We start from the raw sequence: 26,761 nt of genomic DNA, 5'->3' as shown, positions 1-26,761 counted from the left end.
GTATTAGTTACCCTTCCTCTCAAATAACATTCCATTGGAGGGGTGACACTTTAAAGACTATTTGTAATTTTGTACCGAGGATAGAACACGAATGCAGGTTTTGAAGTGAAAAATACTTGTTCAATATGAAGTCTGTTGTGCTACGTAACACGTTGTTCGTAATTTTCACCTCAACACATAATGTGTTGCACCAAATAGCAGCAGCTGAATGCAGCATGAGGGTGGGGGATAAAGGTATGGATCTGACAGTCATCAACTCAAAAATTCTTCTTGGTTCAGTCTGGCCAAATGTTCTGTTTTGGAAGTACTTACACTGTTCTCCCTGATCTTTGTGCATTTTATTTCAGCCTTGTGTCCCTAACTCAGTAACTTCAACACTTCCCAATATGGGAGGATTCCATTAGGTTATCTTTTTTTTAAAAAGAACACTATATTCTAGTCAGGAATTTAGGATCTTTTAATATGGGAGAATTCCATTAGATTACCTTAAAAAAAAACAAAAACTTCCTAAATTTATTATAGTTTGTCAGGAATTTAGGATCTTTTAACTGTGCTCTTGATTTGAATTTTTATTGTTCTTGCTCTAATTACAAAGTTGCATAGCTTTTGAGTGATCGATTTGCTCTCAATCCTATTTTCCCCCTTAAATTCTGTTATTTTGGTGTGTGATTTTGCAGAACATGAGGTTTTTCAGCAACTGCAATGTAACAGATACGCCTGTAACAGATAATGTTTAATCTCTGAGTATTATTTTTTTCTCTCACAAGGTGGTTAAGACCTTCAGGTTGTTGGGAAGCTTGAATGGGAGAATGCATTTAAAGTGCCATGCACACAGAAGGCCGCCAATAAATAGGTGTTCTAACAAAGTGCTGCTGATTTCTCCCTTCAAAATGCTAATCAGATTATTATGCAGTCTTGACAATTCTTATTTTGAAACCTTCCTGGCTTCCTATGAATATGATCTCTGGATCAGTCCAGAAGGAAAGTGTTTTCACAACTATTGTTACCAGGATTCTAGGCTTCTAATATATATACCATAATTGCTGAGGTTGACCTTTCAAATAAATGATCAGCCTTAACAGTTACACTAATATAGCTGCTTTATTATTCTATTGTATTAACACAGAATCCTACTGTATTTCAAAATTTCGTCACACTTTTCAAAGTTACAAAGATATCTGATCATATGTAATACAATTCATACTATAGTATTCTTATCAGAATTTATGCTGTCTCTAAAGAATAAGTGTCAATAGGGAGACTATTGACAGTAATAAAACATCAAAATTACTCAGTGTTATGAAACTATGTGTTGAGCAAAAGAATAAACAAATGAACCACTGTTTGGGTAGAAATATAAGTACATTTTTCATTTAACAAATAGGGGGAACCCTAGTAAATATGGACTTGGCGGCCCAGTTTCAGTCATCTGACTCCCAGCACCAGATTTCTATCAATAATACTAAGCTGGCTCTAGTTTACCAATTCTGGTTCTAACTTAACAGAATTTTAAAAAACAAATTTATTTTCTATTTTAATGCTGGTTAAACATATGCAAAAATGAAATTAGCATTAAACTCCTTATGCTTATTGCTCCTCTACGAATTTACAAACTAAATACTAACATAAATATTAGTATTAACATGAGATGGCTGCATGATTACTGACTGCTAAGGCATGGGTTCCTTTGAGTTTTGCATGGCTATCCTACCATCAAATGCCACATGGGAGACTGAGCTTTCCTACTTGAATTACTACATCACTGTACAAATGGTGTGCTGTGACATCATTTGTCCCTTGCACCAATGCATCATTTATATGTTAAGCCTGCTTTTGTTCTCATTATCCCACAAATCAAATGGTACAACTGAGCACCAATGCATTAAAAACACAAAGCTAACATAAATACTGAAATGGTGTGGCAGTTCTTGATGATGAGGCAATTATCCAGGTAGTCCAAATTACACGTACTAATGTTTAAGAATATCATTTAAAAAAAGACTTGGTTTAAAAAGAAAATACTTGCTTTAACTTGAGCACAAAAAGGGCACCAAAGAGGTATTTTGAAGGCTAAAACCTTGCAGGGAATGACAGAGGGGTGCTCAAAGACTAAGTGTAGTCAATTAACTGCTCCAATTGTAGGGAATTTCTACATCTAATCTCCCCTTGAACATTTTCTGTTACAACACTTTGAAGCCCATTGCTGTCAGCAAGTCTTTCTTCTGTTGAGTCAAAGTCCATTTCCCTTGTCACTAATACCTTTTGACTGGTAACAAAGTTAATATTCAGTTATTTACACTATAATCCTTCAAAACACTGAGATTTTTTAGTGTATACACACTCAGGTAGCTTTTCAAGAAAGACACTTTTACTTAAATATTCCTTTATTAAATCCTTACAAACCGTGAGAAGTCCCGTTCAATTCCAGGCCCTAAACAAAATCAACCTATTACTAAAAACAAGTGAGCAACATTGACTTAAAATACTAAGACACAACAATCACATAGCAAACGTCACAGAAACTACATCTACTCATCAGTCTACTCGTTCTTAAGTGAGCGCTTCACAACTCAGTTACCTATTAAGAGCTCTTACCAACCTTCACCAATTAGTTAACACTTTTAGAAGTCACTAATACAATCATGAAATGCTGATCCAACACTAAAAACAAACAATTCATTTTATTTAGTCAACATTTTAAGCAAGGCAGACATATTATCAATAATTATCATTTTCAATGTGAATCCAGTGGTTTCTCTTTTAACCTGATTTTCCAGTTACCTGAAGTCACAAAGGTAAAAAATTTTAAAAGGAAACCAAAGAATTTGAAATTACTTTTAGTCATAGGATTATCTTCATTAAATTTTAAGTTGTATATAATTTTAAAATAACTATTGTGTTTAGTTTATTCAGAGTTATACAGCTGTCACCACAATCAACTTTAGAACATTTTCATCACCCAACAATAAATACCATACCCAACAGTAGCAGTCACAACCCTTTACCTCCACCCTTACCCCCAGCCCCAATCTAATATAGTTTTTGTCTTTATAGATTTGCCTATTCTGGATTCTTTCACATAACTGGTATCATACAATATGGAGTTTTTGTGATTGGCTTCTTTCACTTAGCATAATTGTTTGTGAGGTACATCCAAGTTGTAGCATGTATCATTACTCCCATTTCCTTTTACTTTTTTATTTTTGAATTAGTTGACATTCAATATTATTTTATATTAGTTTCAGGTGTACAGCATAATGGTTAGACTTTTATATAATTTACGAAGTGATCCCCGGTAAGTCTAGTATCCACCTGGCACCACACATCATTATCACAATATTATTGATCTTATTCTCTATGCTGTACTTTATATCGCTGTGTCTATTCCGTAACTACCAATTTCTTAATTGCTTCCATTTTCCCCCCAGGTCCCCAATCCCCTTCCCATTTGGCAAACATGTTTGTTTTCTGTATCTATAAGTCTGTTTTTATTGTTTTTTTTTTTTTTTTTTTTAAAGAGTCCAAATATAAGCTCAATCTTAAGGTGTCTGTCTTTCTCTGTCTGGCTTATTTCACTTAGCGTATACCCTCTAGATCCATCCATGTTGTTGCAAATGGTAAGATTTCATTCTTTTTCATGGCCGAGTAGTATTCCACTGTGTATATACACTACTTCTTGAAATCATCTATTGATGTGCACTTATTTTCCTTATCTTGGCTATTATAAACAATACTGCTGGAACACAGGAGTGCATATACATCTTTTCGAACTAGTTTTGGATTTCTTTGGATAAACAGCCATAAATTGAATTATTGGGTCATTAGATAGTTCTATTTTCTTTTTCACTCTTTGAGGTGCCACCATACTGTTTTCCACAGTGGCTGCACCAATTTGCAGTCTGAACAATGCAGGAAAATTCCCTTTTCTCGACATCCTCAGTGCATGAGGATTCCCTTTTCTCTACATCCTTGCCAACACTTGTTGCTTGTTGACTTACTGATGATACTCATTCTGACAGGTGTGAGGCAATATCTCATTGCAGTTTTATTTTGCATGTCTCTGACAATTAGTGATGTTGAGCATGTTTTCATGTCTATTGGCCATGTGCATGTCCTGTTTGGAGAAATGTCTATTCAGATCCTCTGCCCTTTTTTAAATTGGATGATTTGTTTTTGGTTTTAAATTGGGTGAGTGCTATATAAATTTTGGATATTAACCCTTTATCAGATAAATCACTGGAGAATATCTTCTCCTATTTAGTAGGTTGTCTTTTCATTGTGTTGACTGCCTGCTGTGCAAAACCTTTTTATTTTTAGATTCATGTAGTCCCATTTATTTTTTTCTTTTGTTTCCGTTGCCAAAAGAAATAGATCAGAAAAAAACACCACTAACAGCAAAGTCAGAGTTTACTGTCTATGTTTTCTTCTAGGAGTTTTATGGTTTCAGGTCTTCCATTTAAGTCTTTGATTCACTTTAAGTTTATTCTCATACATGGTTAGAAGTGATCTGGTTTCTTTTTCTTTCTTTTTTTTCATGTATCTGTCCAGTTTTCCCAATACCCTTTAGTGAATAGACTATCTTTACCCCATTATATATTGTCTCCTTTGTGATACGTTAATTGACCACATAGGTGTGGCTCTATTTCTGAGCTCTCTACTCTGTTCCATTGATCCCTATGTCTGTTTTTACACTAGTACCATGCTGTTTTGATCACTAGAGCCTTGTAGTAGTAGTTTCATATTATGTAGCATGAATACCTCCAACTTTCTCCTCCTTTGTCAAGATTTCTGTGGTTATTTGGGGTCTTTTTTGTGGCTCCATATAAATATTAGATTTGTTCTAGTTCTGTGAAACACGCTATTGGTAGGATTGCATTGAGTCTATAGATTGCTTTGGGTAGTACGGACATTTTAACGTTTATTCTTCCTGTCCATGAGCATGGTATGTGCTTCCATTTCTTTGTATCTTCTTCAATTGTTTTTCTTCAAAGTATTATAATTTCCCATGTACCAGTCTTTTACCTCCTTGGTTAAATTTATTCCTAGGTATTTAATCTTTTTTATGCAATTGTAAGTGGGACTGTTTTCTTAATACCTCTAACAGTTTGTTATTGGTGTATAAAAATGCAAGATTTCTGAATATTAAATTTGTACCCTGCTACTTTACAGAATTCATTTTATCACTTCTAACAGTTTCTCAGTAGAATGGTTGATGGTTCTCTATATATCATCTACAAATAATAGTTTTTACCTCTTCCTTTCCAATTTGGATCCCTTTTCTTTCTTTTTCTTGTCTGACTGCTATGACTAGAACTTCCAATACTATGTTGAATAAAACTGGTGAAAGGAGACATTCTTGTCTTGTTCCTGATCTTACGGAAAATGCTTTTCACTTATTCCAGTTGAGTATGATGTTAGCTGTGGGTTTGTCATATACGGCCTTTTTTATATTGAGATATACTCCCTCTATTCCAGCTTTGCTGTGTTTTTATCATAAATGGATGCTGGATTTTGTCAAACGCTTTTTCTGCATCTGCCAATAGATTTTTATCGTTCATTTTATGTGTATCAAGTTAATAGATTTACGGGTATTTGGCCAACCTTGCATTTCAGAAAAAAAATTCCACCAAATCATGGTGTACGATCTTATTAATGTATTGCTGAATTCAGTTTGCTATTATTTTTTTGAGGATTTTAGCATGCATTTTCATTTTTTGCAGTGTCTTTGGTTTTGGAATCAGAGTAATGATGGCTTCATAAACTAAGCTTGAATTTTTTGGAATAGTTTATGGACAGGTGTTAATTCTTTGAATGTTTGGTAAAATTCACCTGTGAAACCACCCAGTTCAAGACCTTTTTGTTGGGAGTTTGACTACTGATTTTATTTCGTTACTAGTGATCAGTTTGTTCATTCTCTGTCTCTTGATTCAGTCTTGGAGGGCTGTATGTTTCTAGGAATTTAATCATTTCTTACAGATTATCCAATTTGTTGGCATATAATTGTTCACAGCAAATCCTTTGTATTTCTGCGGTGTCCATGATCACTTCTCATTCATTTCTGATGTTATTTATTTGGGTCCTCTCTCTTTTCTTGATGAACCTGGTTAAACGCTCATCAATTTATCTTTTCTTAGTTTCACTGATATTTTGTGTTGTTTAGACTCAGTCAATTTCCCTCTTGGGACTGCTTTGCTGTGTCCCATAGATTTATGGGTCACAGTGTTTTCATCTTCACATGTCTCAAGGTATCTTTTGATTTTTATCTTGACTTCATTGTTAACCCACTATTTAGTAGCATGTTTATTTAGCCTCCGTGTTTGTGTGTTTGTTTTTTCTTGTAATTGATTTGTTTCATCCCACTGGTCAGAGAGCACACTTAATATGACTTCAATCTTCTTAAATTTATTGAGACTTGTTTTGTGGCCTAACGTGGTCTTATCCTGGAAAAACATTCCATGTGCACTTGAAAAGAATGCACATTTTGCTGTTTGGGTCTAAAAGTATCAACTAAATTCATCTGGTCTAATGTGTCATAAAGGCACCTGTTTCCCTGATTTTCTGCCTGCAACATCTATCCATTCATGTCAATGTCCCCTACTATGACTGTATTACTGTCAATCTCTCCCTTTATGTCCGGAAACATTTCTGTTAGATGCTTAGTGCTCCCATGTTTTCAAGAGTTATATCCTCTTGTTGTATTGATCCTTTTATAATTATGAAATGTCCTCGTCTCTTATTACAACCCTTTTTTTCTTTTCTTTTTTAAAATCTTATTGGGGAAGGGGAACAGGACTTTATTGGGGAACAGCGTGTACTTCCAGGCCTTCTTTTTCCAAGTCAAGTCGTTGTCCTTTCAGTTTTAGTTGTGGAGGGCGCAGCTCAGCTCCAGGTCCAGTTGCCATTTACTAGTTGCAGGGGGCACAGCCCACCATCCCTTGTGGGAGTCAAACCAGCAACCTTGTGGTTGAGAGGACACACTCCAACCGAGCCACCTGGGAGCTCAGTGGCAGCTCAGCTCAAGATGCCGTGTTCAAACTTAGTTTCAGGGGGCGCTGCCCACCATCCCTTGTGGGACTCGAGGAGTTGAACCGCCACCCTTGTGGTTGAGAGCCCACTGGCCCATGTGGGAATCGAACTGGCAGCCTTCGGAGTTAGGAGCATGGAGCTCTAACCGCCTGAGCCACCGGGACGGCCCTACAACCCTTCTTTGAAAGACGATTTTGTCTGAGTATTGCTACCCCAGCCTTTTTTTTTTATTTTTATTTTTTTTATCAATTTCGATTGCATGAAGTATCTTTTCCATCCCTTTACATTCAGTCTGCGTGTCTTTCAACCTGAAATGACAGTCTACGTATGGGTCTTGTTTTCTCATTCACTCGGCTACCCTGTCTTTTGAATGGAGAGCATTTTCTTCATACACCATTTAATGTGATTATCAATAGGTATGTAGTTATTGCATTTTTATTATCCATATTTATGTTCTTTCCCTTCACGCCTTCTTCTTCTTCTTGAAGTCCCTTGAACGTTTCTTACTGGTTTGGAGGTAACAAACTCCTTCAATTTTTTGTCTGGGAAGCTCTTTACCTCTCTAATTTTAAATGATAGCCTTCCTGAGTAGTCTTGATTGTAGGTCCTCGCTTTTTCATCACTTTGAGTATTTCGTGCCAATCTCTTCTGGCTTGCAACATTTCTGTTGAGAATTCAGCTGACAGTCACATGGGGGCTCCCTTGCAGGTAACTACTTTTCTCTTCCTGCTTTTAAGATTCTTGGTATTTGACCTTTGGATTTTAATTATGATGTGTCTTGGTGTGGGCCTCTTTGGGTTCATGTTGTTCGCGATGCTTTGCATTTCATAGACTTGTATGTCTATTTCCTTCACCAGGTTAGGGAAGTTTTCAGTAACTATTTCTTCAAATAGGCTTTCAATCCCTTGCTCTCTCTCTTCTTCTCCCAGTATCCCTGAGTCCAATGTTGTTATGCTTGATTTTGTCCCCGAGGTTCCTTAAACTGTCCTCATTTTAAAAAAAATTTATTTTGCTGTCCTGATTGTTTTCTACTATCTCGTCTTCCAAATCACTAATTCGATCCTCTGCTTTACCTAATCTATTGTTAATACCATCTAATGCATTCATTTCAGTTATTATATTCATTTCTGAATGGTTCTTTTTAATGGTTTCTGTCATTTTTATGCCTACTATCTCTTTGTCAACGTTCTAAGTTCCTTGAGCATTGTTATAACCAGTGTTTTGAACTCTGTATCTGATCAACTGTTTGCCTCCATTTCACTTAGTTCTTTTTGTGAATTTTTCTCCTGTTCTTTGATTGCTGTTGGCACGTCAGTAGGTGGGACTGACCCTCAGGTTGACTGACTGTGAGGATTGGCTACATCCACAGCCTATGAGCTGCTTGGCAAGGGCTGACCCCGTGAAGCACAATTTGCCCCAGCAGGTTCTGGTGCCTGCTGAGACCACCCTTTGGGTGAGGTGCGGTGGGGCTATTTGGCTGGTCTCTGTCGTAATTTGTAGCCAGCCACCGGGCATGTTGGTTCTGAGACCTCTTTCCAGGGGCTCTGTTGCAAGCTAAGGTTAGTAGCTGACAGTGACTGGGCCGGAGTTACAAAGCAATCCGTGGTTGGTAACTGTCTATGCTGGACCTAGAGGCCTGTGGGATAGCAATGCTGGGAACCAAGGCAAATAGCTACCAGTACAGGGTCTGGGGCAGCTCAGCAAAAGGCTCAGGGCATCCCGAGGTCTGCCACTGGATGTCCATAAAGCTCAGCCACTGAAAGAGTCCCAGGCAGTATATGAGTTGAGTGAGGTAACATCTCAAGAAGTCACCAGAGTGGAGGGAGGACTCAACAGGAAAGATGGTGCTCTCCTGCCAGCTACACCAGAGAAAGGCTCAATACAGGGACAGGGCGATATCCCTCCAGCCCTCACTCTGAAGCCACACAACTCACTCTCTCCCAGTATGTCTCTGGAGCCTCCTGAGTTGCCATCCTTCCACCAGACCCCAGGGGAGTGCCTGAGAATGAGACTCTGCACGTGGGCCCTTTAAGAGGACACCTGGGTTTCCAGCAACCTTCCTTCTAACTGGTGATTAAATACACTCTCATTTTCACAACTGGATTTTGTGGGGGCTCCTCTTCCTGGAACTGGTGCTCCGGGTTGGGGAGCTGGATGTGGGGCTGGGACCCCTCGCTTCTCAGGGGGGAACCTCTACAGCCAAGATAGCCCTCCTGAGTTTCAACCACCATATGTAAGTGTGGGGCCAGCCCATTTTGCATCTCTGCCCCTCCTTCCAGTCTCGACATGGCTTGTTCTGTATATCCTTAGTTATAGGACTTCTGTTCAGGAAATCTTCAAATGGTTTTCCAGGTTGACTGTTCTATAATTTAGTTGTAATTTGATGTGGTCATGGTAAGAGGCGAGCACAGCGTTTATCCACTCCACCATCTTGACCAGAACTCCATTTCTTTTCATTGTCAGAAAGTATTCCATTGTATGGTATACATTTTATTTATGCATTCATTAGGTGATGAACACTTGCATTGTTTCTGTAATATAGTTTTACATTTGTAAACTCAATTAAGAGAGATCTACAAGAAAAACTATCCTTTAAAGTCTGTCCATTTTTTGTACAAGTAATCCTAAAGGTTCAAAATCACATTCTGCTGTATATCATGAAGGCTAACACTCAAAGGAAAAATCAAAAAGGAACTATACCAAATTACTGAAAATGAAAAATTTATAGACTGTTAAAGCAAAAAATGAAAACTCAACACTAAAAATTTTAACTGTAGTATACAACACTTAAAAATAAAACATTTTATCTCAAGTATGGCACTCGCCCCCTTATTATAGTGAGACACTCTTATTAAACAAACAAGCCAGAAATCAGTGATTTTTTTGGACACATCACAAAAGTTTAAGAGCTGGGGCTAGCCTGGTGGCTCAGGTGTTTGGAGAGCTGTGCTAACGCCGAGGTCAATGGTTCGATTCCCACATGGGCCAGTAAGTTGCGCCCTCTACAGCTAAGATTGTGAACAATGGCTCTCCCTGGAGCTGGGCTGCCGTGAGCAACTGGTGGTTGGTGTGAGCTGCTGTGGGCTACCATGTGCTGCCATGAGTGGCCAGTGTGAGTGGCTGGCAGCCAGTGTGAGCAGCCATGGACTGCTGTGTGCTGCCACAAGTGGCTGGTGGCAAGCGTGAGCAGCCGGCGAGAGCTATCAACCGACAACTGGCAACCAACTGCCTCAGCTGGGGGAGCGCAAGGCTCACAATACCAGCATGGGCCAGGGAACTGTGTCCTACACAACTAGACTGAGAAACAACAGCTTGAACCAGAGGGGGGTGGGAGAGGTGGAAGAAGGGGAAAAAAAAAAAGAAAAGTTTAAGAGTTGCAGTGAAGGGAACCTTATCTTTAAAATGGTAAAGCTGCATGCTAAGATCCCTTCTAGCTGTATTTTATGAAGGAGCTAATAACGCCTATGTGCTGTTGGCAAATTCAAGGCAAAAAGGTCAAACACCTAACAAGGAAAAAATGCTAACAGAGCTCATTCACTCAAGACATATAGTGTAGCGGTTAAGAATACAGACTGAAAACAAACTGCCTCCGTTTGAATACCTGTTATGCCACTTAAGTAGGAGTCCAAGTTGGACATGTTCCTTAGTATCTATGTTTTGGTTTCCTTACATATAAAATGGGGACAGTAGTATCTACCTTTTAGGGCTGTTCTAAGAATATAAAGAATTTATGGGGCTGGCCCGGTGGCTCAGGTGGTTGGAGCTCCATGCTCCCAATGCCGAAGGCTGCCGGTTTGATTCCCACATGGGCCAGTGCCAGATGGCTCAGCTGGTTGGAAAGTGGGCTCTCAACCACAAGGTTGTTGGTTCGACTCCTCCACTCCTGCAAGGGATGGTGGGCTGTGCCCCCTGCAACTAAGATTCAACACGGCACCTTGAGCTGAGCTGCCGCTGAGCTCCCAGATGGCTCAGATGGTTGGAGCACGTCCTCTCAACCACAAGGTTGCCGGTTCAATTCCCGTAAGGGATGGTGGGTTGCACCCCCTGCAACTAACAACAGCAACTGGACCAGGAGCTGAGCTGCGCCCTCTACAACTAAGATTGAAAGGACAACAACTTGACTTGGAAAAAGTCCTGGAAGCACACACTGTTCCCCAATAAAGTCCTGTTCCCCTTCATCCCCCCCCAGAAAAAATTTATGTATGTGAAGCAACAGTTCCTCACATATAAGTGCTAAGTATTAGCTATTGTCGTAAGTGATCTACAAAGCAGAATAAGAGAATATCTAGGAACTGAATTAAAAACCTATCATTTACAATAAAGAAAGGCAATGTGGGCACCAAGGAAAAACATCTAAATTAGAATGGGATATACTGAAATATTTAAGATGAAATGCTGTCTGGGATTTGCTTCAAAATGAAGGGTATGTTAAAAAGAATAGTCATGAATTAAAGTTAGTTTATCTACATCTGTGTATGTTTGATTTTTGCTTAATAAAAAGTTTGGAAAATGAAACAAATAAGTTAGATAAGGGTAGAGAATATCTGCAAAAAATTCTCAGATGAACAAACATTTGAGTTGTACCTTGAAGGATAGGATGAGTACTAGGCCAAGTTAGTGTGTGTAGGAATAGAGGAGAAAAGACCTAAGAAATGATGGACTAACCCAATGAAGCCAATGTAACAGTTCAGAATCAGACCAGTACCAATCACCTCAAGCACCACTGAGTGACATGCATAACGTTGTTTCTATCTCTGGCAGTAGGTGTTAAATTTCAATAAAGAACAGTTGGCCTATTCAAAAAGATCACTGATGATTAAAGCATATTGCAATCTTAGCAAAACAACTCAGATATTCTCAAGGGTATTCAAGGTTATCTACATCCTTGGCCATTCCTTAAAACATGTTTATATAGGTGAAATCTAGTTGAATAATTAAAGGCAGAGTCGGGGGAAATAAATCTATGAAAAATACAACTTGTTTGTCTTGGTGGCATTATTGAATTCCTACTCTGTGCCAGACCCTGAAAAGAGAAAGAAAATAGTAAACAAGACTGTTTCTGCTTTTAAGGAATTTACCAGTGTACCCCCGCCCCCCCAAGGAGCAGGATAGCGAGTAAATTCTTTAAAATGCATTTCACAAGAGGAAATTTCACACAAAAGAATGATAGCTAAGCTTAGACATTTATTAGGATGTATAAACAAGTCCTGGATGGCAGGACAGATGCAAAATAGAATAAGCTTCCTGGTTTCGTTCTTTGACAGTCATGAGATTATTTTTTTAACCTTTTGACTCACTTCATCCATTTCTCCCACCCCCGGCAACCACCAATCTGTTCTCTGTATCTATGAGCTAAGTTGTTTTTTTTTTTTTTTTTCGATTCCACACATAAGACAGACCATAGGGTACCTGTCTCTGACTTGTTTCACTTAAGCATAATGCCCTCAAGGTCCATTCACGTTGTCAAAAAAGGCAAGATTTCATTCTTTTTTATGGCTGAATAATATTTATACACATACACACACACACCACAATTTCTTTTCCACATCTTGGATATTGTAAATAGTGCTACAATGAACATGAGGGTACATATATCTTTTCAAGTTAGTTTTGGATTTCTTCAGATAGATACCCAGAAGTGAAATTGCTGGGTCATAACGTAGCTCTATCTTTAACTTTTTGAGGAACCTCCATACTATTTTCTATAGTAGCTGAACCAATTTATATTCCTACCAACAGTGTACAAGTAGTCCCTTTTCTACACATCCTCGCCAACACTTATTTCTTGTCTTCCTGGTTTGTAGCTGAAGGCCACATTTTAGTCTAAAGTAGTGCATCTCTCAAGAGCAAAGATCTTTCCAGATATATTCTAAAGCCAAACATGCATATTTAAAAAAATTAACAGGCTATTTAACCTTGTCACTAACAGATAAATTAAGTTCATTTCTAAGAATCTTATTTCAGAGAATTCACCTAACTAGTGATTTTAAGCTGCAAGAAGACTTCAAGTTGTCTATGGGCCAAACTTCAGATTTTATAGGTAACCAAGAATTAAACAGCCAAAAGACCAATAAACAGATGAAAAAGTTCTAAACATCATTAGACATGGACAAATGAATATTTAAACCACAATTAGATATTCCTAAATCTCCACCAAAATGGCTGAAGTTAAAAGGACTGACAATATTAAGTATGCTGAGTGTTGGTAAGGAAGAGCAACACGAACTACATCACTGGTGCAATTTTAAACCAGTACAACCAATTACTTGGGAAATCTGGTTGGCAGTATCTACCATAGCTAAACACACATACCATATAACCCAGCAGTTCCACTTCTGGGTGTGTACCAAAAGATGTACATACTAAAATGATCATGGCAACACTCTTTAAAATTAGTGAAAACACTATAAATAATCCAAATGTCCACCAACAGTGGAATGGATAAATAAATCACGGTATATTTCATAGAATGACTACACAGTAACAAAAAAAAAAATTAATCGTGTTAGGCAAAAAAGAGACTTAAAAATGCATGTTGTTTTATTCCATTTATATGAAGTTCAAAAACAGGCATAACTAATTCATTGAAAGGCAGAGATCAGAGATGGGGGGTGAGACAGAGGTATGAGGGAATCTTCTGGGATGCTGGAAATGTTCTGTATGTTGATCTGAATGGTAGTTATACAGATATACATATCTGTAAAAATTTATCAAACTACATACTTAAGACTTGCAGACTCGCCTGTATGCAAGTTATATCTCAAAAAGTAAAAGTTTAGTTCTTCCCATAAGCGACCTGAGGTGACCTCTAAAAATGGTTCACTATTCACTTGACCTAGAAAACCCCACAAAATCATGCAAATAAAGAAGTTCATATCTTCATGTTTACTTTAAGAACACTCGTAAAACTGCCCAGGTCATCACAGGTATGCATATCTAAAAAGCCACCAAGTATCTGAAGGATGTCACTTTATAAAACCAATGTGTGCCATTCTATGGTTACAATCACGAAGTAGGTAGGTTTGCCTAGGCCAAACAGTGGAGCTAAACGCAGGGTCAGTGGCCCAAAAAGTGCAAAATTTTTGCTGCACATGCTTAGAAATGCAAAGAATTATGTTGAACTTAAGGGTTTAGATGTAGCTTCTCTGGTCATTGGGCAGAGCAGGTAAACAAAACTGCCAATATACAGCGCAGAACTTACAGATAAGCCCATGTATGAGCCCTCCCTGTCACACTGAAACGGTCCTTACTGAAAAAGAACAGATGTCCTAAACCAGAAGAGGAGGTTGCACAGAAGGAAAAGTTTTCCCAGAAAAAAACTAAAGAAACAAAAACTTAATGGCCTGGGAGTAAATTCAGCAAGAAATTAATGCTAATAAAAAAAAAAGTAAAAATTTGTAGTAGGTTAGACACTCAAAAGATAATGTCCAACTTCCCTTGGGAGTCCTAAGGCACTGCTTCTCAAAGTGTGGTCCACTGAGACCCTTTCAGGAGATCCAATAGATTACAGCTGCTTTTATAGCAATAAAACATTATTTGCCGTTTTCACTATCATTCTTAGGTGTACAGTGTTCTTTCAGAGGCTACATGATGTGTTATATGACAAAAGACTGAAAGCAGAAGCAGATAGAGAATCCAGCTAGCCGTCTTCTATTAAGCCAGACATAAGATAGACTTGCAAAATGTAAACCGACACTCTTCTGATTAATTTTTGTTTTGGACAAGTATATTTTTCATAAAAGTGTTATTTACATTAACATGCAATGAGTTTTGTTATTTTTGAATCATATATTTTTGAATGTTTGTTTTAATTTCTAATAAATGACATTGGATATAACCACACAGAAACAAAAGCTCTTTGAGGTCTTCATAATCATATAGGGGTCCACACCAGTAAGTCTGAGAATAACTGCCTAATGATATAACAAAATGATAAGCTTCTTTTGCTACTTCTCTTATAGTGATAAAAATGAGATATCAACATTTTGTCTGACACCATCTGTGCCAGACAAAATTACTGCTACTATACTTAGGTGCATACATTCATCCTCAATTCAGAAAAAAACAATTTCCCCTGAATATTATTTTCCCTAGCAGGCTACATCACTTTTTAACAGCATTAAGTTCTTAAAGCTTAAGTTAGACTTTAGATAAAAACTTAACCAAACTTGAAGCTGCTCTGCCAGCTAAGAAATTACACCCCTGGCTACCACCAGATCTGTGGTCCCTAAATTCATACTACAAGCTGTAGGCCAAGCAGAATTAACTCGCAGGATTCTAAGTAAAGACCTTCAAACAGACACAGAGACACAGACACACTCACGGGAAGGGAAACATTCAAATTATATTATACCTCCCTTTACTTGTCAATCCAACTACTTTTAAACCTATTAGCCCTTTCTAAACTTTCTTATTTTCTTTTAGTACTTGAAAATTTCTCTTCTCTAGACGCATTTTTCCCACATCTCTAAGGATAAAGATAAAAATTAACTCTAAAAAAAAGGGCTTGAAGTCATCTCTTGACCAACATCTTGGTTTTATAGATAAAAACAGTAAGGACTGAAGAGGTAAGTTAAGTGACTCACAGAGCGAGCAGGATTAACTGGAACTAACACACAGCCCTTCTAACTCAAAGTCCTGTACGCTTCTGCTAACTACCACCACTTTCATTTAAAACATGGATGCTGATTTTAAAAAACAAAAAAACCCTCCCAAATAGGAGCCAATGGAATTGTTGCAACTATTTAAACAGTAAAATTATTCATCTGTGTATCAAATATTTTAAAAGCTGTAAAATAACACCTACACAAACCATGGGGAGCACTAGGTGTACAACAGTACACTTTTGAAGACCCCAAACCTCGCTCAACAGTTAACACTCTCCGGATGCAGATTCTAGATGCCAGATTCTAGTCCCCTACATTTGCGGTCGATGGGTGTGGTAAAAAAGGCATGTGTTTGCACAGTCCACTGTTTAAGTAATGAAGCCACACTGGGAAAAGTCATGCGCCACTTAACGACGGGGATATGTTCCGAAATGAATTGTTAGGCGATTTCTTCCTTGTGAGAACATCATAGAGTGTACTTACCCGGTTATATTATATTATTATATTATATTATACCTGGTCTTATAGTAAAGTAAGACCGGGTCTTATATTAATTTTTGCTCCAAAACACGCATTAGAGCTGACTGTCCGGCTAGGTCTTATTTTCAGGGAAACACACTACACAAACATGGACAGCATAGCTGACTACACACCTAAGCTATATGGCATAGCCTACTGTTCCTAGGCTACAAGCCGGTACAGCTTGCTACTGTCCAAAACACGAGATAAATCAAGCACAAGAGAAAATGGTATAAACAAGACGCTGGGTAAACACGAGATGTAAGAGGCTGCTGCCACCGTAACAAGGCACACGGTCTTACAGCAAACTCTTCTGTAAGCAGAAAAAAAGGTACACTCTGAAGTAATGATAAAATGTACATTCTTACATAAACCAGTAAGTCGTTTATTATCACTATCAAGTATTAGGGAGTGCACAGAACTGTACGTGCTATACTTGAACATGCCCAGCAGACTTGTTTATGCCAGCAGCATCACCGCAACCACGAGTACTGATTATTGCACTTCCACATTATGGGGGCTATGATGTCACTAGGCAACAGGAATCTTTTAGCTCCACTATAATCTTATGGGGTCACTGTCATAGGCCAAACATCATCATGTGGTACATGACTGCACAATCATTTATAACCCAGATTCCTTTCTCTTGATGACTTTTCAACAAATCTCAACAGACAAGCTCTCAGTGGGGAGAGGGATTTGGGGGTGGGGGAAAAAAGCTGAAAAAGGGGGAAGACAATAAAGGTATTTTTGTTTTCAGCTCAGTACTCCATTGAGTGATGACAGAAAAGCAAAAGTCAAATTAGCAGCACCTCCCTCGTACAAGAGAAGTTCCAAGTATCTCATTCCTTTACTCCATTGCCTAAACCATTCTCTTATCTCTCAGGTGAACTGTTAAAAATATTGTCTCAATTCCCCTGCTATCCAACAGTCCTCTAACATATCTGCCATGATGCCATCAGAATGGTCTTTCAAAAAACAAGCACAAATCTAATCCTCTTTCCTTTCATTTAAATTTGAAGGCCCATTTCATTTCATTACCTAAAAAAAAGTAAGTCCCCTAAGGTGGCCCTCAAGGTCATTCCTTCTGATCTAGCCTCACTCAAACTACCTCTCTAGTTTCATCTCCCATAATCCCTTCCCTCCCAGTATCAGCAGTGTTCTTTTTACATTCTACTACCAGTTTTTGTCTAAGAACACACTTGCACACTTCTAACCCTCCATTTCAAGTAGTGGTTCTCAAATTTTGCACCGGGGAACACCTGGCAATATCTAGACATTTTTACTTGTCAGAACTGCAGGGGAGGGGTACTACTGGCATCTTGTGGATTGAGGCTAGGGAAGAATGGGACAACACCCCACAACAAAGAACAATCTGGCCCAAACTGTCGACAGTGCGGAGGTTTAAAAAACCCTGATATCAAGATGTTCCCTCTGCCCACAAGTCCCTGCTGTAATTCATAGGGCCACCAAAATAGCACACCTTTGAAGACCAGCAAAGCTCACTCAACCCCAAACTATAATGATTTCTTCACCTCTTCTACCACTCCATTTTTCACACCTCTATTTAATACAGTACTTATTACACTGTACAAATAATTGTACCGCCCACTAGACATTAGAGCCTAGAAAGTAAGGATTAATCATCTTTACCCTTGTGCCAGAATGGTATTAAGTTGAATGAATTCAATGCAATCGTTATAAGATACGTAGCAATCACCCAATCTAAATCCTTCATTTTACAATTTCATCGAGGTTAAATAACTTGCTGACTAGTTGGCAGAGTAGTTACAACTGTAACCCAAGCCTTTAGACTGAGATTAGCGCTCTTTACTACCCACTACACTCTCTCAATCAGGCTGAGGGAGGTTCTGACCACCCACAAATGACATTACAGGCGTGGAGTCTATCAACTGAGCCTCAGGAAACCTCAGACTACGTTTTCAGGGGCTGTTTCTGAATAAACACAAAGAAACACAAAGTAGTAGAGTGAGTTAAGGCTGAAAGAAAAACAGAAAAAAATGCTACCAGGGTTCAGAAAAAATAAGGATCACTTACAACTGGAGAAAACTTAGAAAATACTTCATGAAGATAGCATGTGAGCTGAGCATTACATGTAAGTCATAAAGGGGAGATGGAGCTCCAAGAGTAAAGCCACGGGAATAGCAAAGCTGGAGCGCACATGTCAACTATGGATAGTTTAATTAGGTGGGAGAACACAAATAATAACTTTGGCAAAGTAGATGGGAATATGTCAAAATGACCTCTTTGTGTAGAAGTGGCATGATAAAAGTCTTGAGCAGCATTTGGGGAGAGCAAGAGATAAGGAGGTATCTGGAGAACATGATTCTTGTGGCTGTGTAGATGAACGGAAGCCAAAAAATCTTTCCATGATTCTCTTTCCCATGATGCACTGAAGGTAGCAGAGGTAATCCTTGAGTAGGAGCAATGAGACAGCTAACATTTATATGACTCAGCTAACGACATATACTATCAGACAAGGAAGACACCTGCAGGCACTACATTAAGTTCCTGCTCCAACCCTCAGTTTGGATCCATAATCCCTCTCACCCCAGCTCAGTAAGCTCCAAACCAAAAACTCAAAAATTTTGGATGATTAATATGTAGCTACAAAGGACATAGTAAACATACTAACTAAATATGAATGAGACTTTCTGTAGCTATTCCCAGAAGTCTAGGTAAAAGCTGTCTATAGGCAGTAGCCTCCTTTCACACACAATGTATTCCTAAACATGTGACAGAAGTCAATTATTTCAAAGCCAAACAATAGATTCACGTGTTTCTAGTGGTTTTCCCAACTCTTAGAGTGCACTAAAGAATTATGAAATCCCTAATTACACCTCACCTTTCATATATAAACTTTATTATACATTTGCCGTACCTAATTTCCTATTTCACTCTAATTATTTCATTCACCATTGAACAAAGTTAACCAACACAACCAATGAACACAATCTAACCCAGTAAGGTTAAAGATTCATATTCCCTAATCAGTTCCCTGTCTCAAGGATATTGAGACCTCCGGCTGATGCACTTGTTTCCCACTCATTTTTTTTTTTTTTTTTTTAACTTTTATTTATGTGTGTTTTTCCAGGACCCATCAGCTCCAAGTCAAGTAGTTGTTTCCATCTAGTTGTGGAGGACGCAGCTCACAGTGGCCCATACAGGGATTGAACAGGCAACCCTGGTATTACGAGCATCACACTCTAACCAACTGAGCTAACCGGCTGCCCCATCCCACTCATTTTTATAAAAGAGCAAAAAACTGAACACACAAATTAACACACAAGACACTGCTGTACAAATACAGCAAAGCTGCCGAAACAGAACTCTTCTTAGGCAGGCAATACCACCCTGCAATAAAAAGGAACATCTTTCATCAGCTAATGGACAGAAGTCTGAACTTGCCTTAAGGAACGGAGGTTCAGGATTGTTAACATAGATTGTTAACTTGATATTGTTAAATTGGAGACTAAACAAAAGTCAAGTATATCACAGCTGAGGACTAGCTAACATTTTTCAATGGAAAAAGGTATAGAAACAGGAAGTAGAGCTCATCACAAAGTTCTTCTAACAGGTCCTCACTCTTCATGTACACAGTTGTAATATGCACTGTTACCGTGTTTCCCTGAAAATAAGACCTCGCCGGGCAATCAGCTCTAACACTATCTTTTGGAGCAAAAATTAGTATATGACCCAGTATTATATTACATTATGTTATGTTATATAAGACCAGGTCTTAGATCAGATTATATGATACCATGTATCATCATATTATACCGGGTCTTATATTACGTAAGACCCGGTCTCATACTACAGTAAAACAATACCAGGTCTTATATTAATTTTTGCTCCAAAACACGCATTAGAGCTGACTGTCCGGCTAGGTCTTATTTTCAGGGAAACACACTACACAAACATGGACGGCATAGCTGACTACACACCTAAGCTATATGGCATAGCCTACTGTTCCTAGGCTACAAGCCGGTACAGCTTGCTACTGTCCAAAACACGAGATAAATCAAGCACAAGAGAAAATGGTATAAACAAGACGCTGGGTAAACACGAGATGTAAGAGGCTGCTGCCACCGTAACAAGGCACACGGTCTTACAGCAAACTCTTCTGTAAGCAGAAAAAAAGGTACACTCTGAAGATAAAATGTACATTCTTACATAAACCAGTAAGTCGTTTATTATCACTATCAAGTATAGTATTATGTACACTGTGAAGTACAATAAAAACGACAAAATTAGAGCTAGGACAACTTTAGAGATCAGGTAGTCCAATGCCCCTCACGTCATACAACACAACCTTCTAGACAACAGCAACCTCTAGAACAGTGCCTGGCACATGGTAGATGCCCAATAAGTATTTGTTGAAGGGATGAAAAGGAAATTAATGCCTGCGTGCATGCGTGTACGTAAAATTCTATGTGGAATCCTGGTCTCTCCCAACTATTTATCCAGTGTCTGAATTTTTTGCCACGTTTGTGTCTAGAATTTTTGGCAGTGTAACTGAAAAAACTAAACCCAAACAAGAATATTACTGCCTAAAGGTAGGACACAAACTCAGAAGAGTCTCAAGATCTCCCCTTCCCCAGAAATGAACTGTAAAGAAAAAATCCCTAACTGCACATCAGCATTATCTTTTGAGTTTTTAATTTTTTTTAAATGCCTTGTTCCCACCCAAAACCTATTCAATCAATTATAATCTCTAGCGAGTAAGACCTAGGCAAACACATTTTAAAAAGCTTCACAGGCGATTCTGATACAAAGCTGAGGTAGAAAATCACTGTTAAACAGTGATTGAAAATAGAATTGGAAACCCACTTGCTGTGAATACACATGTAGTGCATGTACTGAAGTCCGCAAGACAAGCACAGACACATTTGAAGAGTAAATTTAAGTAAGATACCTTAACAGTATGTTTTTTCATACCTTTTTCCTTAAAAGCGTATTACATCGGTCACTATATTGAACAGTAACAACTGACTGATAAATTCAAACTCCAATATACATAAGTTTCATGAAGTCTTTTTTCCTCATGAGACTATATAGCACAGAAAATAGACTACAGTGATCATTAATTTAACACATCTTTGACAAATGTTGTGCCACATCAAGAATGCTCAGAGATTCTACATTAGCAGGCTTTCCCCTACCTCTCTCAATATAGAATTTAGCATAATGGACCAAGGGAATTAAGAGAAATAAACAATAAAGGTATTATTGCTATTTCACTCATTCCATAAAATTATCAACCAATACTACAAAAATGCAAAATTAAACCCTTAGTTTAGAAAACTTTCTGTGAAAATTACACTGATATTAAACTAAGCTAAATAAAACTGATTTCTCATATTGAAATAGAAATTTATATGATATTAAGTGGTCACTTATGGGATGATTTAAATAAATTTCTGGGAGACAAATGCCTCAATTTTGCATCTTTTAAGAAGATTAAGTTGCCTAACGTTATTTTAGTCATTAACACACTCACAACTAAACTATCAACCTGAATGTGTTGGGAGACATGTGGAAGAGAAAGAACCTATTTGCTGCAAAGCTTTAGCATCTCCCTTGGCCAACCAAAATATTTTGCAAATTGCAGACTACTGTCATATTTTTATTAAAATTTTAATCTACAGCTACTCTGGTACAGGAAACAAACCAAAAGTTCTAAGTGTTTTTTAAAAATAATAATCAGTGTTATTTCACTAATGTGGCACAGTAGTCAAAGCACTACTGGTTGGGCCTGACAGACCTCAGTCCTTCATCTCTATAATGGAGATACTATCTACATAAGTATTAACAGAAAATGTTTAATTTAACACAGTACTGGTACATAATTAATAATAAATGACAATCATGCTGATAACTGAAAGCAGTCGAGAAAAAAATCCATCTTCTTATTTATCCAATTGAAAGTTCCATAAGAACATGCTAACAGCAATAGCGCAGTGGTTTTCAACCTTGACTGCATGTGAGAAATCACCCACAGTGCTTTAAAAATATTTCTTTGCCCAAGCCCCATATCAGACCACTGCATCAGTCTCTGGGAATGGGACCCAGGCATCAGTATTTTTTTTTTTTAACTCCCTCAGGCGATTCTAATGTGCAGTCAGGGTGGAGGTCCAATACATTTACCCTTTCCCAAATACTAATGTTAGACTCTATGTTAAAATAAGACAACTCATCAATAAACACAATAGCTTTTAAAGATACAGCTCCTTAAAAGAACAAAATGGAAACTAAAATCCTGTTTTTCAATTCTTGAAAATTTTTTTTTCAAGATTCAGAAAACATATCAGCAAGAGGGGAAATAGAATTCAGGCTATTATAAAGCACTACATTCTTTAAGAATTAAAAACAAAATTAACTAGCTCTATAACCTCAGAATTGGATTTTTCCTCCAGGTAATTACCCAAAAGGCTTACAAGACTGATCCTTTACTACACACCCCTATATATTTCAAACAACTTTCTTTAACCTGACTTAAACAAAAATTAGTTTTCGTATTAAAATTCTGAAACTGACGTATAAATTTTATTAGTTTTCAAACTGACCTTTCATATTGACCTTATGAAATAAAAAGCTAAAAGAATGCTTGCTTTTAGTCCAACTAATCAAGAACAAATTTATGACTAGTAAATTCATGACAAACATCCATTTTCAAAAACCGTAAGAGCATTATTATACCATGTCAAAGAAAAGTTATCTCTGAGGAGATATCCACGAAATCTCTCATCTTCTTAAGATGTCAGAAAATTTATTGCAAGATCCTGGAAGAAAAAAGATCCAAAGTAAATCCTACTTGAGCATTCCAAGAGAACTATGGAACACCATCAAGAGACTCTAATAATAGTGAAAGGTAAAATCTGCCCTTGAAAGTTACTTTCTGAGGAATTTAAATTCTGATATGTATCCTTTTAGCTGTTATTTAAACCCTCCAGAAATTTTCCGTCAGAAACTACCAAGGTCAGCAAACAAAAGGAGAACATTAAGATAACACGTTAAGAATTGCAAGTTAAATGTTCGTGCAAAAAATATAGGGAAAAGAATAGGGAGAAACAATTCGTATTAAGTCCAAAAGTTTTATTTTAATTAGAGAAAGCAAAACATAATACAATATTAGAATCATTTTGAGCTCACCCTTGGTACACCAATTCCAAATACTTCTGGTTTTCACTATCCAAACACTAACAATGAAGCTTAAAGAATTAAGTTATTTATAAGCATGACAGCACATAAGTTTTAAAATTGAGAAAACAAACGTTGACGTATTTGTACATTTAATTAATACATAAATCCCACTGAAACAAATACACCAGTGAGCTCTCAAGGAGAGTTTGCAATCTATTCTTATAAAGTTCAAGGGTACAGATTAAGAAAGCCAAACTAGTCATGGTTAACCAGTCCTTAACCATATAATCACTAAGAGTAGATAATGAGCTCCAAGAGAGTTAAGTACCTGCTGAAAACTTTCCTAATCGATGCACCCCAAGTTTTCCCTCAAAAGTGAATATATACAAACATATTGATTTAGAGGACTCAGGGGGTTCCAGATGAAATGCTATGATTTTTTTCTTTTCCCTCCAAAAAAATGCATGACTATTTTACCTACGTCTACAATGCTCAGTTAAATTCATAGACAATCTGAAGAAATTACACACACCTGTAAACTGTGGAAAATTCAATTAACGTTTTAACTATGCAACTTCCAAAACATATATGCTTAATTTAAGCAGGTGCTATGAAAAATCTGAAAAAATTCTCGGGTAACTTCCAGTCGCCACAGAAATCCATGCAAATATTACAAAACCGTATACACCTGCTCCACAGCTCTTAGTATGTCACAATGAATGAAAAATACACCATTTATCAACCATAAAGCCTCACATTACAAGAATCTGAAGGTTTTATCATTAACGAACTCGCACCTACTACTATTTTTGGCAGAAACGGGTTAAAAATAGAAAGGTGGTGGGTCCGAGCTAACTTGGAAACGATTTCTGCATCAAAACATCGTTCGTGGCTTTGGCCCTCAGCACGTGAAGGGGGGCGAAGGAGGTGGAGGAGGCCGATAACCCGGCTCCGGCTAGCAGGCCACGGGGCCAAAGCGAAGCTGCGGGTTATCGCGGGAGGGTGGGGGGAGGCGGACAAGTCCTGGGGCCTGATAGCCAGGCGTAGCCGAGGCCTAGCTCTATGGCTCCAAATCACTCCACCTCAGTAATGGCGTTTGGTGTCAAGTGGAACGAGACTGAGGAGAGCGGCAGCCAATCCGCCAAAGTGCGAGCCTCAGAACCAGGGGTCTCCAGTCCCCGGCGCCGACACGGCCCCTGGGTGCGGATGCGGGGGCTGCCCGCCGCGCCCGGAGACTCCATCCTCCCACTCGGCCCCAGATAGGACGGGAAAGGGAGGAGGGGGAGGGCCGGAGCCGTCAGCCATTTTCCCTTACAGTCCAAAACACACAGACACGCTCCTGGGACGCCGGCTCCTCGGAAAACCCAGCCCCGCGTCCGTCCCCCGCCCCCCCGCACTCCGCGCGCACCCGCCCGCCTAGCCTGGGGCCAGGAGGGTGGGTGGCGGGGAAGCCCCCGGCCCGCGGCCCCGAGGGAGGAACCGCGCACACGCACACCCCCCTCGCCCTCCTCCCCTCAGCGAGGTTCAGCTGTTAGCCCCAGAAAAGCGCGTCGTCCCGGTGCGGCTGGCTACTCACCGCACGACCCAGGCGTCTTCTCTTCAGAACCAGGGCACGCGGAGGCGGAGGCGGCAGCAAGGCTCAGTCCTGGGACACGGCCGACCCGGGGCGCATCCCAGGCCCAGGGGGGACGGGCGACAAAGTGTGTCGAGAGGCTGCGGCGGACGTGAGGACCAGGGGCTGCACAGGGGCGCCGGAATTCGCTGCCTGCCGCGCCCGCCCCGCAGCAGCGGTGGCCGCCTTCTCTTCAGCCGGCGGCGGCCCTCTTCCCCCTTTCTCCCCTCAGGCTGGGGCTCTCGCTGAGCTCAGACGGGCTCCGGGCGTTGCGTTTCTCCTGCGTCACCTCCTCCTGCTCCTCCTCCCGCAGTGGCAGCTTCACCTTCCACAGCTCGCCGCCTCTGTCCCCGCTCCGGGCCTGGTCAGTTGTCCGCGGCTTGTTCCTCGCTCCCGGAGCCGACCCGAGCACCGGGCGCTGAGGCGGCCGCCTCCCGTGAGAGAGGCGGCAGCGGCGGGATCCCGCGAGGCCTGTGAGCTGAACGAGGCGGGGAGGGGCTCGGAACGGCAGAGGCCCGGACTGGCCGGGTGAGGGGAGGTTGCGGCTCCGGCGGCGGCGGAGACTAGCTTCCGCAGCCGCGGAGGTCCGTCCTCGTCAATATGGCGGATCCGGCAAACCAAAAACAAAACAAAAAAAAAAAAAAAACTGCTCGGCCAGAGGCGGCGGTGGTACGGCGGCGGCAGCAGCGGTGGCGGCGGAGGCAGCAGCGCGGCGACGCAGACACCCACTAGCCCCAGCGCCGCCCAAAGCCCCGAGGTCCCCGCCCCCGTCAAGCACCGCCCCTCAACGACCCGCCCCTGAGCCCTCCTCCGTCTCCTCCCCACCCACCTCACGTTCAGCTGCTCCTTCAGCTTCCTCTGCTCCTCCTCCACCCTCTCTACCCCAGGCCGTCAATCCTGGGATAGTGGAGGGTGCCGCCGGGGGGGCCGGGCGAGAGACGCTTGGAACCCGGAAAGCTAGGGTGGGGGGAGGGGAAGACAATGCGGTAAAGATTGTTCGCGCAGTACCGTTCCTTCCGGCCCGCCCCTCCAGGGTCGCGCTACGACCAGGAACGGTGTACCATAATAGCCCTCGGTTCGGGTGCAGTGTGAGGGCAGAGGTGGCACAAGGACAGGCAGGATTGGGGGAAGGGAAGCCCGAAAGGATCTGGGGGAAGGGAAGCCCGAAAGGATCTGGCATACCATGCCGGAGGAGCCGAGAGATCGGGACTGGCAGGGTGTGTGGCCAACACAGGGTTAATCGCGCGAGCTACAGCCGCGTCGCTCAGAGTTCGACTTGGGCCGCTTGTTTTTGTTCCATTGTGAACGGTGGCCCCGCCGACGAGTACCCGGATGTTGACGTCACCGGCCTCCCCCTGTTCCGGGATTGTGGGGGGAGGGGTAGTGGAAAGACAAGATCTTGGAGACCACGAGCTAGGCGGTCGCTCCCGTGGTGCCTGGGGGTCCCGGCGGCGCACCTGATCCGCGTCATGCAGCCCGTGAGCCGGCCAGGCCCACGGGGCGGGTACTCGGAGCGGTAGTATTCAGAGGTCCCGAGGGTTTGGCCACCTGCTCCTCACCGATAGGGGGAAGGAGTGGCTATCTCCTGCGGAGTCGGCGCCTTCCCTCCACCCTGTGAAGCAGGTGCTCTGAAAAACTCATTCACTTGGTCCTGCAGCATCAGTACCTGAAAGCACTTAGGCTTCCTCACACCCACCACCCTTTGGCCATAGGAGCACTTAGAACAAAGAAAAAACTTATGAAGTACCACGGACGGCATAGTAGAGGCTAGGCAGTACTAAATGTAGCAAGACTGGCGTCTTTTACCAAATCATCAGCACAATTCAGTATTAGA

General features: G+C 40.4%; 1 protein-coding gene across 8 annotated transcripts in view; it reads right to left on the bottom strand.

Moving 5' to 3' along the window:
• Nucleotides 1-26,253, bottom strand: part of USP9X (ubiquitin specific peptidase 9 X-linked) — a 130,424-nt gene extending 104,171 nt beyond the window's left edge. For 3 of the 8 annotated variants that reach the window (XM_019747842.3, XM_074323877.2, XM_019747846.3), the window contains exon 1: nt 24,892-25,573. The gene's annotated coding sequence lies outside the window, so the exon portion shown is untranslated. Of the gene's footprint in view, nt 1-22,871; nt 22,955-24,891; nt 25,658-25,756; nt 25,885-26,109 lie in introns of those variants that run through there. The other 5 variants (XM_088794963.1, XM_074323878.2, XM_074323875.2 and 2 more) reach the window with 4 other exon arrangements.
• Nucleotides 26,254-26,761: the final 508 nt, after the last annotated feature.

This window comes from Rhinolophus sinicus, chromosome 18 (genome assembly GCF_057876585.1).
Source record: "Rhinolophus sinicus isolate RSI-liver-muscle chromosome 18, RSI-T2T, whole genome shotgun sequence".
Lineage (NCBI taxonomy): Eukaryota > Metazoa > Chordata > Mammalia > Chiroptera > Rhinolophidae > Rhinolophus > Rhinolophus sinicus.
This window is presented reverse-complemented; position numbering and strand designations above follow the sequence as displayed.